The 19158-nt window shown below is 54.0% G+C and overlaps 1 long non-coding RNA gene across 1 annotated transcript; it reads left to right on the top strand.

The window, feature by feature from the left end:
- The first annotated feature begins 1871 nt into the window (after nt 1-1871).
- Nucleotides 1872-6089, top strand: LOC117066534. Its single transcript, XR_004430383.1, has 3 exons — nt 1872-2309; nt 3600-3882; nt 5703-6089. It is a non-coding gene; the product is annotated as an uncharacterized LOC117066534 (long non-coding RNA).
- Nucleotides 6090-19158: the final 13069 nt, after the last annotated feature.

The following is a 19158-nucleotide window of genomic DNA, read 5'->3' as shown; positions in this document are numbered from 1 at the left end:
GGCAGAAGCCATGGCGTCTGTGGCACTCACTGCTGCATCTCAGTTCCTGGCACCCAGTCTGGCATTTACTGGACTCTCAAAGATATTGATTGGTTTAATGAAGGCAGTTCTAGCCAATGCAATAAGACAAGAAAAAGAAGTGAGGTGCAAATAAATACTAGAAAGGGAAAGAATGGACGAACATACCCACATCCATAAGTGTGCGCCGTCCTCTCCATGAGATACATCAGGCAGCACCCCATTGTATGGGCAGGGGTTGTGTGTGTGTGTGTGTGTGTGTGTGTGTGTTTTGAGATGGAGTTTTGCTCTGTCACCCAGACTGGAGTGCAGTGGTGCAACCTCGGCTCACTGCAACCTCTGCCCCCTGGGTTCAAGCAATTCTCCTGCTTCAACCTCCCGAAGAGCTGGGATTACAGGCACCCACCACCATGCCTGGCCAATTTTTTGGTTTGTTTGTTTGTTTGTTTTGAAATGGAGTCTCGCTCTGTTGCCCAGGCTGGAGGGCAGTGGCGCAATCTCCGCTCACTGCAACCTCCACCTCTTGGGTTCACACCATTCTCCTGCCTCAGCCTCCCGAGTAGCTGGGACTACAGGCGCCTGCCACCTTGCCCAGCTAATTTTTTGTATTTTTAGTAGAGACAGGGTTTCACCATGTTAGCCAGATGGTATCGATCTCCTGACCTTGTGATCTGCCTGTCTCGACCTCCCAAAGTGCTGGGATTACAGGCGTGAGCCACTGCACCCAGCCTCTTTTTTTTTTTTTTTTTTTTTGAGACATTCTCTCTCTCTCTGTCTTCCAGGCTGGAGTGCAGTGGCGTGATCTCGGCTCACTGCAGCCTCCGCCTCCTGGGTTCAAGCGATTCTCTTGCCTCAGCCTCCCAAGTAGCTGGGATTACAGGTGCATGCCACCACGCCCAGCCAATTTTTGTATTTTTAGTAGAGACGGGGTTTCACCATGTTGGCCAGGCTGGTCTCGAACTCTTGACGTCAGGTGATCCACCTGCCTTGGCTCCCAAAGTGCTGGGATGACAGGTGTGAGCCACTGTGCCCGGACACGGACAGGGGTTTAAGTCTCAGAGAGGGGCTGGGATTTGCTGATGCCACACAGTGGGTTGGGCTCTCCCCGGCTCTGTGCTACCTTCTTTGCTGCCACAATGTCAGGCACAAATACACAGTACCAGTCTTGTGCTGCACCTACCAGCACCTTGGCAGTGAGGCCAGAGGCTCTGCTGGCAGGGAGAGGGCTCCAGTTGTCCCAGCCCACGCCTGACCAGTCTGCCTGCAGGCCTCAGTTGGAAGTGGGTTGTTAGTGCATAAGACACAACACCCCTGTTTGCCTTGTAAATCGTTATACCCCAAGGAGCTCGTAAGCCTTAAGGCACGACTGGAAAAGGCATTTTGAGATCTAGGACTTGCTGGTATGGGGAAGAGGCTGTTGGCTTGGGGGTGCCTGAGGGCAAGTGGTCAGGCCCCGAACCTGCAGGGCCAGCCTGACTCCTGTGTGCAGGGGTTGTGGGGTGGGGCTGCTGGTTCACCACAGAGGGTGCTCCCAGGCCTGGGGCTGGGTGAGGGTGGCTGGGCAAGTCCTCAAGCTGGGCCGGGTTCTCCCGGGGACCACCCTGGCTGTGGGAGTCTGGGAACATCCCTTTCCCCCTGAACACAGGGTTGCTGTAAGGTGGGTGTGGGTCACCGTCTGGAGGTCGCAGGGTCCCTGGCCACGAGGATGAAGCGGCAGGAGTCCAGGGCCCTGGCCTTGGCTCTCAGCCTCTGCAGGCAGTGTTCCCTGCCCCCACTGCCTATAGTCCCGGTTTCCATAACAACCCTGGACTGTCTTTGACCCCTGGGCTCAGCTGTCCCAACTTTTCCTCCTCGATGCCCTTCTGGGTCTTCTCGTTTGGCAGCGCCAGGTCTCCGCCCTGGTGTTCCCTGCGTGGGCAGCCAGCCCAGCTCCCTGGGGATATCCTGCCACTGTGGCCCAGAGCCGAGGCCCGGTGTCTTCCAGGTCAGGCTGAAGTGCTCTGGGTTCTTTCCAGGTCCCCAGGTGGGGCCCGGGAGCCCAGAGGGGTGGGGGAAGTTGGCAGCGGCACCCAGGTCCCCAGCGTGGCAGGGCCGGGCACTGTGTCCAAGCCACCTGATGCCTGGGCTGCAGCCAACCTCTGTGGCAGATGCACAGGCGGGGCTCTCGGATCCATAGCTGGCCCTGGAGGTGACCTTGGCACGCCCTCTATCTCTCTACGCTGCCTGCCTGAAGCCATGACTGACGGCACACCCAGCCCAGGCCCGGTGGACCCAGGGGATCTGCAGGGCAAGTGAGTGTGATTGTTCCCAGAGTGGCTGTTGGGTGCTGAGAGTGGCTGGGCCTCAAGCCGCTGTCTGCACACAGCGGGGACGCTGGGTGGGAGGGAGCTTCTGTTAGGCCGCGTCCCCTGGCTTCCAACAACCAGACTCCAGGAAAATGTTCCAATTTGCAAGTTGGCATACACGTGTCTTTAATTCCCTGGACTCACACCCCTCATTTGCATACCCAAATCAGCCCAGGCCCTCCTGGGTCAGCCCACCCCAAAAGCAGCACTTCCAAAGGCAGCTGCGGGGGCAGAGGGAAGGATGGGATCAGGAGGGGGTCTGCCCTTGGCCCTTGCTCTCCGCTGTGAGGGTGTTAAGTAACCATGGTTCACACGAACTGCATCCTGGCTGCTGGAGGCTGGGGATAAGTGTATTGCTTCATCCTCAGAAGCAGCCTTAGAGAGGTGCTGTCACACCCAATGAAACGAGGGCCACGTGACCAATACGTGGGAGAGCAGAGATTTCCTACAGGTCATGTGGCCCCAGAGCCCAGGCTCGTAACCTTTGTGCTGGACAGAAAGAGTCCTGAACTTTTTGTCCCTGGTCCCCAGGCAGTGCAAGTTCTGACTCGAAGCCCTGGCTCCTAAGCACTGAGTTAGACAGCCCTGAGAATGGGCCCAGAACCTCTTTGGCCCCCAACATGCCCTCAGTACCCTCTCAAAGGTCCCCAAGGTACCTGCCAGTCACCCTTGACTAGGTTAAGGACTCCATCTGAGAAGTCAGTTGGCTTCAGTCTTAGCTCTACTGTGTGACCTTAGAGGAGTGGCTCCACCTCTCTGAACCTCAGTTTTCTCATGGTAAAATGGGAAGTACAGTGGTCCCAGTCCTACAGGGTCATTATGAGTGCCACCTGAGACAGTGGACACAGAGGCCAGGTACTGTAGGCTCACACCTGTAATCCCAGCACTTTGGGAGGCTGAGGCAGGCAGATCACCTGAGGTCAGGAGTTGGAGACTAGCCTGGCCAACATGGTGAAACCTCGTCTCTACTAAAAATATAACAAATATTAGCCAGCCATGGTGGTGGGCATCTGTAATCCCAGCTACTCAGGAGGCTGAGGCAGGAGAATCGCTTGAACCTGGGAGTCGGAGGTTGCAGTAAGATGAGATCATGCCACTGCACTCCAGCCTGGGTGACAGAGCAAGACTCCATCTCCAATTAAAAAAAAAAAAGACAGTGGACATAGAGTGGCCGGCATGGGCCCACTGGGCTGCTGATTCTCACAGTGCCCACCTTTTTCTTGCATCCACTTCCAGGGACCCAGCCTGGTTCGGGCCTCTGTTCCCCAGGACACTCCCGCTCTGATCAGACTGTCTGTGACCTGAGCAGGAAGCTAGCCAAAGGCAATACCCACCCAGATCCTGGAGGCAAGAAGCCAACAGGCGGGAACAAAGAATTTTCCATGGCTCCACTGTTAATGAGGAACTGACACTCTCCAGGGCCTCAACTGGTCTTTCACCCTCCTCTGCTTCCCCAAATTTCCATCATTGGTGATATTTACATTGGAATTATGCCCAGGACTTCAGGAACCCAGCATGGGTAAGTGGAAAACAATACAAAAGAAAAGAGGCGTATTTTTAAAGGCAGTGTTGGCAAGTTTAAACTCTTGGTTTTAAAGCATATTACAAAGCAGCAAGCATCAGAACCAAATGGTTATGTGTTTGAATCAATTCAGCAGGGCTTCTGTCCATTGCAAGGCACTGCTGAAGTGCAAAGATGAAGATGATGATGAAAATGAAGAGAGGGAAAAACCTCTCTTCCCTCAAGAGGTTCACAGTCTGGGGTGGTATATAAGCAGCAGGTATGTAGGCATATGTGGTAGCTAAGAGCACTCTCTATGGGGACAGATCTAGGATGAGATCCTTGCCAGTTACGAGCTGTGTGATCTTGGGCAAGTTACGAAATATCTGTGAGTCTCAGTTTCATCATCTGTAAAATGGAAAGAAGAATAGGCCCCACCTCAGTGGGCTTTGTGAATTTGAGAAGATGCATGGCAGCGGTAGTTGGCTACCCAACAGAGATGACAGCCCTTTTGCTAATGGAAGCCTGAGTTTGCGCCAGGTAGCAAAAGTGCCAGGTCTGGTGCATGAATCATGAGTGGGCTAAGCCATTGACAGCGATGCCCTACTCTTTGCTGGATACTGGCTTTCCCAGTTTCCCTGGTGGCTAAGGGCGGTCACATGACCCATCTCTGGCCAATGAGTTATAAGAGGAAGTCTGATGGGCTTCCTGAATAAAATGCAGAGGAAGAAGCCTTTGCTTTCCCTACTTCCTGCCTGTGATGAGCTTATGATGCTGGAATTGCAGCAGCTGTTTTGTGCCCATGAGGCCTCCAGCTTGAGGATGTAAAACCCTCACAATGAGGATGGCCGAGCAGGAGGATGGGGGCATTGCTGAGCTGCAGAATAGCCCAAGATTACTGACTTCCAGACTTCTTGTTCTGAGAGATTATCTCTCTTTTTTTTTTTTTGATACAGGGTCTCACTCTGTCTCCTAGGCTGCAGTAGAGTGGCACAATCTTGGCTCACTGCAACCTACACCTCCTGGCCTCTGCCTCCCAAAGTGCTGTGATTACAGGCATGAGCTCCTGTGCGTAGCCGAGAAAGATGATCTTAAAAGCCTTTATTGACTGGGCACGGTGGCTCACACCTGTAATCCCAGCACTTTGGGAGGACGAGGCAGGTGAATCATGAGGTCAGGAGTTCGAGACCAGCCTGGCTAACATGGTGAAACCCCATCTCTACTAAAAATACAAAAAATTAGCCAGGCGTGGTGGCAGGCACCTGTAGTCCCAGCTACTCGGGAGACTGAAGCAGGAGAATCGCTTGAACCCGCGAGGTGGAGGTTTCAGTGAGCCGAGATCGTACCACTGCACTCCAGCCCAGGTGACAGAGTGAGACTCCGTCTCAAAAAAAAAAAATGGTTTTATTATTCAAAGCAGTTGGGTTCTGGGTGGTCTGCTTCTTCCAGCTGAATGCACCCGAGTGCTATAGGCCCTTGGCACCACGCTTGGCACTTGGGAAATGCTCACTAAATGCCAGCCGTGCATCACAGAGAGGTGTCGGCGTAGTCGCCTTTATCTCTATGCTAAGTAGGTAGAGAGGAAGTGAGGAGTGAAGAGTCTGAGGTGTGGGTGACTCCACCTGCCGTCTCACTCTGTGGGTGGGTGTGATGGAGCCGTGGTTCTGCTGTGCCTTCGTCCCTCAGGACCTCGGAGGGTAGAGATGGCTTTGGGCATGGATCTACTGGGGGGAAACCAAAACCTGCCAGGCCCAGCGAGGCTGGTGCAACTGACAGGTGCCGGCATCGTGCCCCTACCTCTTCCTGGAGGTTTCACGGGTAATTCTGCGCATTCCCAGGCCTCATGCTCCGACTCGGGAATGGTTGGAAGGAACACAGCTTGGTGTCGTGTTTGAGTCAGAATTGCCAGAGGTGCTCATTACCTCAGCTGGATGGAGTAGCTGACGGAGAACTGGCAGATGGAGGGGCTGACCCCACGCCAGACGTTTCTCACCGAGAACAAAGAAAGGAAAAGGGAGCAGCACAGCTTTTCATGAATGAAGCCTCGGTGATCACAGCCTCGGTGATTAGCTAGTCTTCATTCATGAACGAACGCCGTTTGTTCCAAGGGACCCTCCTGTGACTTTGTTCAGTGTTCTAGCCCAGAGTTAACCCAGGCTTGGGAAGGAGACGGCGTCCCAGGAGCTGGCAGCATTCATACGAAATGTCAGTGGAGGTCGGGCATCGTGGCTCACGCCTGGAATCCCAGCACTTTGGGAGGAGAGGCGGGTGGATCACGAGGTCAGCAGTTCAAGACCATCCTGGCCAAGATGGTGAAACCCTGTCTGTACTAAAAATACAAAAATTAGCCGAGTTTGGTGGCGGGTAGTACCCAGCTACTCAGGAGTCTGAGGCAGGAACTTACAGTCAGGATGGAACCCACCGAGAGGAACACGTTTGAGGTCTCGGCCCTTAAGCCTTTCTTTGTAGCTTCCTGGGTTACAAATATTCCGTACTTATGTTTTTTTTTTTTTTTTGGTTGGTTGGTTGGTTTTTTCAAGGAGATAGAGCTGGGTAGAAGTAGAAGTCAGGAGCACAGGCCCTGCTCTCCATTCGCCTACCTGAACAACGGGAATAAAGCCGGACTCCACTTACCCTGGTGTTGCGTGGTTTCGTGGGCCAAGGCGCTCAGCCCTGAGCACAGAGCCTGTTGGTGAAAAACGCATCGCTCCAGGCGTCCTAAGTGCCTGCAATGCAGCTTTGCCCTCATGCAGTGAAAGGCACCGGGGAGCGCAGATGAGGAATGGGAGGGCCTTGAGCCGTCTCGCCCTGCCTGTGAGGTGCTAACGGACCAGTGTGCAATGCATCAGACATCTCACAAGACAGAGAGAGGAATCGCCCAATCCGTCACCCTGGAGAGCTGTCAGGAAGGAGAGTGTGGCTCTGCCCCCACCCTGTGAATGACACAGGGTAGATTCCAGGGTGTTTGACCTGGGAAGGACTTCTGAGTCACTTCCTCTAACCTCCTCCTTGTGCAGGTGGGAGAGGAGGCCCGGGGAGGCTGGGGGGCTTCCCAAGGTGACACGCGGGGCCATGCAGAGAGAAGACTCAGCATTGAAGAGACGGGGAGTGCTGTCAGGAAGGAGGCCAGCGACGGCCAGTGAAAACAACACACCTTGTGTGACATTTTCTACAGGAAACACCCAGGGAAAACCCAAGCGCAGGGACCACGTGGATCGGGGGTGCTGCTGTGGCAGCCACACTCTTGCTCACCTACGGTGATACCGGGACCTGGCACCAGTTCAGCCAGCTCACACAACGGAGGAGCAACCTGGACCCCAGATGCTCTGGCCAGCGGCTGCGGCTCCGGCTGGGAAAGGATCTCCCATTCAGTGAAAGAAATAGACAGGCTGGGCGCGGTGGCTCACGCCTGGAATCCCAGCACTTTGGGAGGCTGAAGTGGGTGGATCACCTGAGTGCAGCAGTTCAAGACCATCCTGGGTCACATAGTGAGACCCCATCTCTACAAAAACAAAAACAGGCCGGGCGCGGTGGCTCAAGCCTGTAATCCCAGCACTTTGGGAGGCCGAGACGGGTGGATCACGAGGTCAGGAGATCCAGACCATCCTGGCTAACACGGTGAAACCCCGTCTCTACTAAAATACAAAAAACTAGCCGGGCGAGGTGGCAGGCGCCTGTAGTCCCAGCTACTCGGGAGGCTGAGGCAGGAGAATGGCGTAAACCCGGGAGGCGGAGCTTGCAGTGAGCTGAGATCCGGCCACTGCACTCCAGTCCGGGCGACAGAGCGAGACTCCGCCTCAAAAAAAAAAAAAAAAAAAAAAACAAATATAAAACAAAAATTAGCTCGATGTGTTAGCATCTACCTGTAATCTCAGCTACTCAGGAAGCTGAGGCGAGAGAATCACCTGAGCCTGGGGAGCTCGAGGCTGTAGTGAGCTATGATAGCACCAGCCTGGGCCACAGAATGAGACTCTATCACAAAAAAAAAATGAAAACAAAAACAAAGAAACAAAACCAGAAGTGTAAATGTATATAGCTGGGGGTGCCCTTAGATGCCTATTAAACTAGCAGAAGGTAAATGGATATAATAAAATCCAGACCTGTAGGGCTGGGAGGAAAAAAGACCAGTCATCTCTTGGACACACTCATTAAAACATGGCCTTGTCTTACTGGAAATCAATCTGGCCCCACGTAACATGCTCAACACCCTTTGAGCTGGTCCTTCTTGAATTCCTTTTCTTTTCTTTTTGAGACAGAGTCTCGCTCTGTCGCCCAGGCTGGAGTGCAGTGGCGCGATCTGGGCTCACTGCAAGCTCCGCCTCCCGGGTTCCCGCCATTCTCCTGCCTCAGCCTCCCGAGTAGCTGGGACTACAGGCGCCCGCCACCACGCCCAGCTAATTTTTGTATTTTTAGTAGAGACGAGGTTTCACCGTGTTGGACAGGCTGGTCTCAAACTCCTGACCTCTAGTGATCCGCCCACCTCGGCCTCCCAAAGTGCTGAGATGACAGACGTGAGCCACTGCGCCTGGCTGAGCTGGTCCTTCTAACCTGAGACTGTACAAACGCTCTGCCCCTCCCTCCTTCCTGCCTCTTCCCTGCTTCACTCCCCGACCCTGGTCAACAAAGCCAATGTCTGCTGCCCAGTGGTGTTGGAGCAGTTTCCCCAGCCCTGATCCCAGGCCTGGTCTACTCTGGAGCTTTCCCTCCGACCCAGGGCCCAGCCCAGATCTCAGTCAAGACGCATCACAGCACTTTGGGAGGTGGAGGCGGACGGATTGCCTGAGCTCAGGAATTTAAGACCAGCCTGGGCAACATAGTGAAACCCTGTCTCTACTAAAATACAAAACAAAGTAGCCAGGTATGGCAGCATGCAGCTGTCGTCCCAGCTACTCAGGAGGCTGAGGCAGGAGAACTGTTTGAACCTGAGAGACAGAGGTCGCAGTGAGTTGAGATTGCACCACTGCACTCCAGCCTGGGTGACAGAGCGAGACTCTGTCTAAAAAAAAAAAAAAAAAAAAAAAGACACATTACACAGCCCTGAACTCCAGTCCCAGGGGGACGCTGACCAGAGGCCAAGGGTGGACACCATAGCCCTGCCGACCAGCCCGGGGCATGGCATGAGGATGCACATACCCAGGCAGCCCTGGCCAGCTGGACGCGGCCTGGACATCAGGGAGAAAGCTGCTGGGTGCTGCTGCTGCCTCCTCACTGAAGCGAGGCCAGGTCATCGTGGAAACCAAAGAAGCCCCAGAGGCAGACACCCCTGCCTGGGAACATCCTGTGCTGCCCCCTCCACTTGGGAGAGAAAGGCTCCATCTGCCCCCTGGCCGGGGAGCCCCTTGCAGGCTGCAGGGCTGGGGTGTGGCTGCTCAAGAACATGCCCTGGCTTGGGCAGGAGGTGGGTGGTTGGGGAGCTCCTGCCGGCTACTGGAGAATGTCCCTGGCCTTAGCTGTGGTCCTTATCAGGGGCAGGGGTGCCTTGGCCCTAAGCAGACATTCATTCCCCGCATCAATCTCTGCGAATCAACCGTAGAATCCTTACAATGGCTTCCCCTAAATGAGGACCTCCCCCATCCTCAACCACACTGCTGGGGACGTGGGGCCAGGCCCTCTGAAGGGCTCACTCAGACCAGCCAGGGGCCATGGGCTCTGGGCTCGCCCCACCCCCGTCTGCCTTTGGCAAGTCCTGCCCATCTTTGGAGTGTCTTCTTTTTTGAGGCATCTCCTGTTCCAAGAGAATGAGGAGCACCTGTTCGAGGATGTTCAGACCCCCACCCAGTGCCGGGACAGACACGCTATGATCAGACAGACACAGAAGTGGCCCTAGACGCTCCTTCTAGCCAGCTCACCCTCACCTCCCAGCTGTCTGCCCTCCTGCCCCAGGCCTGGCAAGTGGGTTTCTCCCTGGCTGGCACAAGACTGGCATGGAAGCCAGTAGAACCATTCCAGTGTGCACCCGGGGCCCCAACCCTCTGTACAAATTCCATCAAACCCCATCCCCTCTCTGGACCTCAGCTTCCTCTCTTGCATGGTGGGGGGTGCTGGGGATGTACTGGTGGCACCAGCTGGCCCGTGAGGCTCTCTCCCTCCGGTTCCAGAGGCCTGTGGTGGCTCACATTGTTTTATGGGGAACCTTCTGCCCAGAGGAAACCTTCCCCAGAGAATCAGGGAGCTGCTCTGGCCCAGACGGCTACACACAGAGACTCCCGAGTAGACAGAGCCTGCCTTTCCAGCTGCGGAACCCTGGCCAGTCCTTGCCCTCTCTGGCCTCGGTGACCCTATTAATACAGCTGGGGCTGGACAAGGAAGGTCTCACCAGCCCTTTGAGTTCACTCACTTCAGGGCCTCAGAAACGCCCCCGTGCTGCACCTCTGGCCTCCTCATGGGCTGCTGGGACCACCAGAACCTCTGGGGCCACAGCCCCTCCCATGCTTCCAGCCTCCACGCCTCCACCCAGCCTTCACCCACAGGCCACCAGCAGCTCTCCTAGTTCACCCTCAGCCCTTTGTGTTTACCGAAGGCCTATGGGAGGCCAGCAGGAAGCCGGCCACACTCCTGGGATCTGCCAGAGAAAAAGAAGCTCCTTCAGGTCCAGCAGAGGCTGAGCTTGATGTGGTGGACGAGTCAGGTCTTCTTCCCACCGCAAGGGACGGAAGTCTGATTCAAATGGGCTGAAGCACAAGGGGAAAACCATCAGCGTATTCCACTGAAAAGTCCAGGGGATGGATGGCTTCAGGAATGGCAGGATCAAGGGCTCACAAGTGACATCTTTAAGAATTCGCCTCTCAGCTGGGTGCAGTGGTTTCTGCCTGTCATCCTAGCACTTTGGGAGGCTGAGGCAGGAGGATTGCTTGAGCCCAGGAGTTCGAGACCAGCTTGGGCAACATAGCAAGACCCCATCTCTACGAAAAAGACAAAAATTAGCCAGGCATGGTGGTGCATGTCTGTAGTCCCACCTACTCGGGAGGCTGGGGTGGAAAGATCACTTGAACCCGGGAGGCTGAGGCTGCAGTGAGTGGAAATCTGTTTCCTCTGTGGTAGCTCAGTTTTCAGGAGCTTTCTCTCCTCATGATGGTAACATGGCTGCCAGCAACCACACCCAACATCCCACTTGAGTGCCCCCCTCCCCACAGGATATTCTCTTTGCCAATGGTTTATTGGAAAGCATTTGATTTGAGGCTGGGCACAGTGGCTCATGCCTGTAATCCCCGCACTTTGGGAGGCTGAGGCAGGTGGATCACCTGAGGTCAGGAGTTCAAACCAGCCTGGCCAACATGGTGAAACCCCGTCTCTACTATAAATACAAAATTAGCCGAGCGTGGTGGTGCATGCCTATAATCCCAGCAACTTGGGAGGCTGAGGCAGGAGGATTGCTTGAACTGGGGAGGTGGAGGTTGCAGTGAGCCGAGATCACGCCATTGCACTCCAGCCTTAAGAGTGAAACTCTGTCTTAAAAACAAACAAACAAACAAACAAAGCCTTTGATTTGAGTCTCCTAATGGGCTCTCACAGGATCTGGGTTTTGTGCCCAATTCTAGACCAATCCCTGCAATGCTTGAGTTGGTTACATGGAGTTTTGTGGTCTGAAGCCAGTGCACGAGGTTGGGGGAGGAGGGCTCCCCAAAAGACAGTCAAGATGCAGACATTGGAAGAAGGGGTGCTGAGCAGGCAGGAGCACGGATGGCGACTGCTGCTGGCAGGGAACGTGCTGGGTCAGGGAACTCCTTCTAGGGGTACCAAGTGGAGCCCGGCTCTGTATGAGCTGCAGTGAGCTCCAGAGAAGAGCGAAGGAGCCACCGAGTACCTGGTCCCAGGCCAACCCTAAGTGCCAAGTAGCATCCACAGCTGTGGTGGCTGTAGGAGGTGGCTTAGGGCCCAGGGTGTGCGCTGAGTGCACAGCACCCTAGAGACTCAGCCTCTCGGACGATGAAGGGGCTGGGAGAGGGCCCGTGGCCTCAGCAAGTCCCTCCTGGGTGGCTGGGAGATTCTTAAGGGAAATGCCATTTGATCTGTATTCTTAGAAACAGGAAGTAGCAGCTTCCTGTAAGTAAACTGACCTCATCCCCAAGCCCCGAGACGGTCCCTGGGTCCAACCACTTCCAAAGGGATGTGGCTACCTCTCACTCGGGGAAGCATCATGAGCCAATCCATACTTATTTATTTGAGACGGAGTCTCGCTCTGTCGCCCAGGCTGGAGTGGAGTGGTGTGATCTCAGCTCACTGCCACCTCCACCTCCTGGGTTCAAGAGATTCTCCTGCCTCAGCCCCCGCAAGTAGCTGGGATTACAGGCTTGTGCCACGATGCCTGGTTAATTTTTTGTATTTTTAGTAGAGACGGGGTTTTGCCATGTTGGCCAGGCTGGTCTCGAACTCCTGACCTCAGGTGATCCACCCGCCTTGGCTTCCCAAAGTGCTGGGATTACAGGCATGAGCTACCATGCCCAGCTGCTCTGTTTACACTTCTATTCTCAAAGTGAATCATCACCTATTTAAATAAAGGTGTCCTTCATCACAGGTCCTTGGTAAGAGAGTACTGGCTGTGTGTCATAAGCTTTATCTCCTGAATCTTCTCTGATTCTGATGCCTCCCATGTGCTGACACCTCCCATGTGCTCATCCCTTCCATGTGCTCATCCCTCCCATGCGCTCATCCCTCCCGTGTGCTCATCCCTCCCATGCGCTCATCCCTCCCGTGCATTCATCCCTTCCATGTGCTCATCCCTCCCATGCACTCATCCCTCCCATGAGCTCATCCCTCCTGTGTGCTCAACCCCCGTGCGTTCATCCCTCCCATGTGCTCATCCCTCCCATGTGCTCATCCCTCCCATGCGCTTATCCCTCCCACAGGCTCATCCCTCCCATGCGCTCATCCCTCCCATCTGCTCATCCCTCCCATCTGCTCATCTCTACCATACACTCATCCCTCCTGCGCGCTCATCCCTCCCGTGTGCTCATCCCCCCGTGCGTTCATCCTTCCCATGTGCTCATCCCTCCCATGTGCTCATCCCTCCCATGTACTCATCCCTTCCATGCGCTTATCCCTCCCATGTGCTCATCCCTCCCAAGTCCTAACATCTCCCATGGGCTCATCCCTTCCATGCGCTCATCCCTCCCATGCCCTCATCTCTACCATATGCTCATCCCTCCCGTGTGCTCATGCCTGCCATGCGCTCATCCCTCCCATGCGCTCATCCCTCCCATGCGCTCATCCCTCCCTTGTGCTCATCCCTCCCATGCGCTCATCCCTCCCGTGCATTCATCCCTTCCATGCGCTCATCCCTCCCATGCCCTTATCTCTACCATACGCTCATCCCTCCCGTGTGCTCATGCCTGCCATGCGCTCATCCCTCCCATGCGCTCATCCCTCTCATGCGCTCATCCCTCCCATGCGCTCATCCTCCCATGTGCTCATCCCTCCCATGCGCTCATCCCTCCCGTGCATTCATCCCTCCCATGCGCTCATCCCTCCCATGCGCTCATCCCTCCCATGTGCTCATCCCTCCCATGCGCTCATCCCTCCCATGCGCTCATCCCTCCCATGCGCTCATCCCTCCCGTGTGCTCATCCCTCCCGTGCGCTCATCCCTCTCGTGCATTCCTCCCTTCCATGCGCTCATCCCTCCCATGTGCTCATCCCTTCCACGTGCTCATCCCTCCCATGAGCTCATCCCTCCCATGTGCTCATCCCTTCCATGTGCTCACCCCTTCCATGAACTCACGCACTGTGTGCCAACGTCTTCCAGGAGTGAACACCTTCCTAGGGACTATGAAGGGCTTTCACTAAATAGCACAGAGCAAAATTTGGAACTACCTCTACCTTCACCTGGATATGGATGGCTCCTTGCTTTGCACCTCAGTAAAAGTCAGAGTCTGGAAGGTGAGGGATGAGGACTGTCCCCAAAGCCTCCCCAAAATGATAGTTCAGAAATAAATTCTTGCTGTTTCTCTAACAGCCTGTCTGACTGGGAGAGCAGGGAGCACAGGGTCTACAGCTGGTGGGCCTGGGTGCTGCCCTTGGCCCAGGCCCTGACTTGCCGGGTGACTTTGGGGGACTCCCTGGGCTTCAGACCCCTTCAGAGACCCCTTGGGCCACCTAGCTCTGTGTTGGCAAATTCTTGGCTCCCAGGTGAGCTGGGGTCAAACCACGGCCTCCCTACCCCAGCCTCCGGTGCCACCTCCACCCAGTGGTTCCCATGGTGGCAGCCCCCGGTTCTCTGTTTACTCCGCATTCTGTGATTTTTCCATAACTGGCCATCGAGAGCACAATGCCAGCTTCCCCCCAAGGAGGTGCCGCAGAGCTCACGCCTATGGCCAAACAGCAGATGTGACTTTCCAGCCAGGCAGACACTGACACCAGGCATCTCAGACTCCCTTGGCCCCTCCTGGATCAAGACTTCAGCTTTCTGCAAAGGGGTGCAGAGAGCCAGGCTGGCCTGGGGTTCCATCCTCAGAAACATGTGTGAAACCCTGAGCAAGTCACTTTCCCTCTGAGACAATAGGGCTGTGAAATGGGTCGCATCCCACACGCAATTCTAAAAGCCCACAACCTTGAAGGGCCTGCCTCAGCTCTTCCCAAAGAGGCTGCCCTGCAACCCCTGCCCCAGCAGCCCCAGACACAAAGGGTCCGGGACTCCGGCAGCAAACGCTTCCTGCCAGAGCCGGCTCTGGGCCAAGCACGGCCTGGCCATGCTCAGGTCAAACCAATAGTGTGGCCTTTATCCTCGGTCTCCTGTCCTGGGCCAGGAGCAGACCTGGGTTAAAACAGCAAGTCACTGGGTTCTCTACTCCCAAAGGGATACACCCCCACTGGGAACAATCCAACTTGGAAAGAGTGAGAAAATAGGTGTCACTCAGCATCTCGGGCACCTGCTCCCAGATTTTCCCAGGCATGCACTGCTCCCTGACACCTGCATGCAGCATATGCTAAAAATAGCTCCAGTCTCAGTGTGTTGCATGACTGAACCCACTTTATCCCCTTCTGAGGTTTTCCTTCTTTGACTCTCTGGGGGCTCAGAGGCTCAGAGAGGTGAAGCCAACTGCCCAAGAGCACACACTTGTTTGCAACAGATCCAGGACTTGAACACTGATTGAGAGTTGGATTCCTGAATTCATGAACTGGACGCCTACACTATGTTGCCTGGAAATGCTAACTTTTTTTTGTTTTGAGGTGAGGCATGGGGCCAGGGGCTGAGAACCATTAGCCATAAGCCCTATAGCCCTCTGAGGGACAGTGTCCCCCAGGACCATCCAAGGTAGGGGTGATGAGGGGCTCCAGGCTTTCTCCTGGCTCCTGTCTCAGCCTCACCCCAAACCCAGTCTCAAGGTTCTTTGTGGAGCTGGCCCTTCCCCTTCGGCCAGTGGCGGACCCCTCCCCTCCCAGCCAGCCTGCCTACCCTGGTCCCCACGTTTGCAGTTCTCTCCCACCTCCCCCAGTTTCTTCTCCTGTTTTTTCATCTTTCTGCCCAGCCTCTGCCCATGATATCCCTTTCTCCCAGTCAGCCCCTCCCCACCCTCCTAGATACAAACCATCCATGAACTGGGTCTGGTGTTTCGTGGATCTGTCCCTTCCAGAATGGTGTGAGCATGTCCTCTCCCCAAGGTTCTCAGGGGACCTGGGAGATGCCTACCTCGGGGGTCTGTTGGGCTCAAACAACTGAATATCCACACACAAAAGAACAATTTGGACTTTGGCCAGGTGCAGTGGCTCAGGCCTGTAATCCCAGCACTTTGGGAGGCCAAGGCAGATGGATCACTTGAGGTCAGGAGTTCGAGACCAGCTTGGTCAACATGGTGAAACCTCATCTCTACCAAAAATACAAAAATCAGCCAGGCGTGGTAGCATGCACCTGTAATCCCAGCTACTTGGGAGACTGAGGCAGGAGAATCACTTGAACCCAGGAGGTAGAGGTTGCAGTGAGCTGAGATCATGCCACTGCACTCTAGCCTGGGTGACAGAGTGAGACTCTGTCTCAAAAAAAAAAAAAAAAAAAAAAAAAAGGCTGGGTGTAGCGACTCACGCCTGTAATCCCAGCACTTTGGGAGGCTGAGGCAGGCGTATCATGAGGTCAAGAGATCGAGACCATACTGGCTAACACAGTGAAACCCCATCTCTATTAAAAATATTTAAAAAATTAGCCAGGAGTGGTGGCAGGTGCCTGTGGTCCTAGCTACTCAGGAGGCTGAGGCAGGAGAATGGTGTGAACCTGGAGGGGGAGGTTGCAGTGAGCCGAGACTGCACCACTGCACTCCAGCCTGGGTGACAGAGCGAGACTCTGTCTCAAAAAAAAAAAAAAAAAAAAAAAAAGAACAAGTTGGATTCTTACCTCACACCATATACAAAAATCAACTAAAAATGGATCAAAGAGTTAACACTATTCAACTCTTAGAAGAAAACATGGGGGCCCAGATACAGTGGCTCACGCCTGTAATCCCAGCACTTTGGGAGGCCAAGGTGGGCAGACCACTTGATGCTAGGAGTTTGAGACCAATATGGCCAACATGGTGAAACCCCATCTCTACCAAAAAAAATACAAAAAAAATCAGCTGGGCATGGTGGTGCACACTCGTAGTCCCAGCTACTTGGGTGGCTGAGGCAGGAGAATCACTTGAACCTGGGAAGTGAAGGTTGCAGTGAGCCAAGATTGTGCAACTGCACTCCAGCCTGGGTGACAGATAGAGACTCTGTCTCAAAAAAAAAAAAAAAAAAAAAGAAGAAGAAGAAGAAGAAGAAAGAGAAAACATGGGGGTAAATCTTAATAACCTTGAATTTGACAATTTTTTTTTAGAAATAACACTGAAAGCATGAGCAACAGAAGAAAATATAAACTGGCCTTCCTCAACATTAAAAACTTTTATTCATCAAAGAACACTATGAAGAGAGTGAGATGACAACCCACAGGACAGGGAAAAATCCTTGCAGGGCTGGTTTCCAAAAGTCACAGGATAAATGGTGTATGTTATTCAAAGGTTTCTTGGATAAAACTTTTTTTTTTTGAGACCAGGGTCTTGCTATGTTGCCCAGGCTGAGGTGCAGTAGCTATTTACAGAGATGATCATGGCTCACTGCAACTTCGAACCACTGGCATCAAGCAATCCTCCTGCCTCAGCCTCCTGAATAGGTGGGACTACAGGCGTGTGCCACCACATTGGGCTGAGAAAACACTCTTTACATGTTAAAGCATAATGGTTGAGAATGCAAACTTTACACACAATGTAGGCTACAGTGGGAGACGTTAGGAAGTTTGGGATCTGAAGCCAAGCACTCTGGGGAATGTAAGTTCAACTTTCTGGTATTCTGCCAGTGACAGGGCTTGTGTGGGAGAGTTCCCAAAGTCGTCAGAGATTCTGTGGATAGAAGGACCCAGAGGGCTGGCTTGCTGGGCGGGCCTGGTAGGGAGACCACAGGCAAGGTCATAGGCAGATCACAGACAAGGTCACAGGCAAGGTCACAGGCAGGGTCACAGGCAAGGTCACAGGCAGGGTCACAGGCAAGGTCACAGGCAAGGTCACAGGCAGGGTCACAGGCAAGGTCACAGGCAGGATCACAGGCAAGGTCACAGGCAGATCATAGGCAAGGTCACATACGAGGTCACAGACAAGGTCACATACAAGGTCACAGGCAAAGTCACAGACAAGGTCACAGGCAGGGTCACAGACAAGGTCACAGGCAGATCACAGACAAGGTCACAGGCAAGGTCACAGGCAAGGTCACAGACAAGGTCACAGACAAGGTCACAGGCAGGGTCACAGGCAGATCACAGACAAGGTCACAGGCAAGGTCACAGGCAGATCACAGGCAAGGTCACAGGCAAGGTCACAGGCAAGGTCACAGACAAGGTGAGTCACAAGGAGCACACCTGAGGCTTACAGGGCTGAGGACTCTGCAAGGTTAAAAGTGGCCTGCCCCGTCGTCCCCTGGATCTCTGGACTCCAGCTGCGCCTGGTTCCTAGCTCATGGAATCGGTCAGGCTGCTTTCGGTTGTAAGGGACAGAAATACAGCTCAGAGTAGTTGGCCAAAAATGGGAAACTCTTGGCTTATGGGAATGAACAGCCCAGGGTAGCTGGCCTTGGCTTGGCTGTGGTAGGGGACAAGCGTCAGTGGACTCTCTTTTTAGCCTGGCTCTCCACAGGCACTGGGGAAGGCTGAGGCGCTCTTCTCCCAGCAACCCCAGGAGAGAAAATTCCTGGGACTGCGCCTTGCTGGACTGACTTGGGTTGTGTGTCCACCCACGGGCAATCACTGCAGCGAGGGAGTGGAAGGCTCGGACTGGCCGGGCCTCAGTCACGGGCCTGCTCCTTGGAGTGAGACACAGGGAGAAGAAAACTTACAGGGGATGAGTGCAAATGGCAAGAACAACAAGGCTCAAATGACAGTGCTCCTACAGATACGGGCAGAGCGTAACACACAGGCCTGGGTGCTCTGCTCAGTGTGGGGTGGGTGTGAGGCCTGGCCAGGGGCCTCGGCCTGCAGGGCTGTGCAGTGGCCCAGGCCCAGTGGGCTGCCTCGGGTCAGGGCTCCGTGAGAAACGGGCAGCTCCTGTTTGTTCCAAACTCCCAGTGCCTCTCAGGCAACCTGGAAAAACACAATTCCCGAGCAGGAAACCCGCCACATATTCCAGCCTGGAGCCCAGAAAGCCAGACCTTGTGACAAATCTAAAAACAAAACTTGAAAATGCCAACTCTCACAATAGAACGTTTAAAAAAAAAAAAAAACCAAAAAAAAACCCTGTATTTTCCTTTTTTATTATGTGAGTGCTACATATTTATTGCAGAAAAAAATTAAAACTACAGATAAGCAAAGAGATAAAATTTCCCATAATCTCAACACTGGTGATGACCGATTTAATATTTTATTGCAAATTTTGAGAGTCTTTTCTCTATAGGCAAAAAATATTTTTTTCTTATGTAAATGGGATTGTTGGCATTATTTATAACTTTTTTTTTTCACTTAGTAATGCTGGGCATTGTGTGTGTGTGTGTGTGTGTGTGTGTGTGTCACCCAGGCTGGAGTGCAGTGGTGTGATCTCAGCTCATTGCAACCTCTGCCTCCCAGGTTCAAACGATTCTCCTACCTCAGCCTCCCGAGTAGCTGGGACTACAGGCGCCTGCCACCACACCCAGCTAATTTTTGTATTTTTAGTAGAGACGGGGTTTCACCATCTTGGCCAGGCTGGTCTCAAACTCCTGACCTCGTGATTCACCGCCTCAGCCTCCCACACTGCTGGGATTACAGGTGTGAGCCCCCGCGCCCGGCCAAACCAGGTGAATATTTTTACACATCAATAAATAAACATGT

This window comes from Trachypithecus francoisi, unplaced genomic scaffold (genome assembly GCF_009764315.1).
Source record: "Trachypithecus francoisi isolate TF-2019V2 unplaced genomic scaffold, Tfra_2.0 Lachesis_group20, whole genome shotgun sequence".
NCBI classification, from domain to species: domain Eukaryota; kingdom Metazoa; phylum Chordata; class Mammalia; order Primates; family Cercopithecidae; genus Trachypithecus; species Trachypithecus francoisi.
The sequence above is the reverse complement of the archived record's forward strand: the minus strand, read 5'-3'. Positions and strand labels throughout refer to the sequence as shown.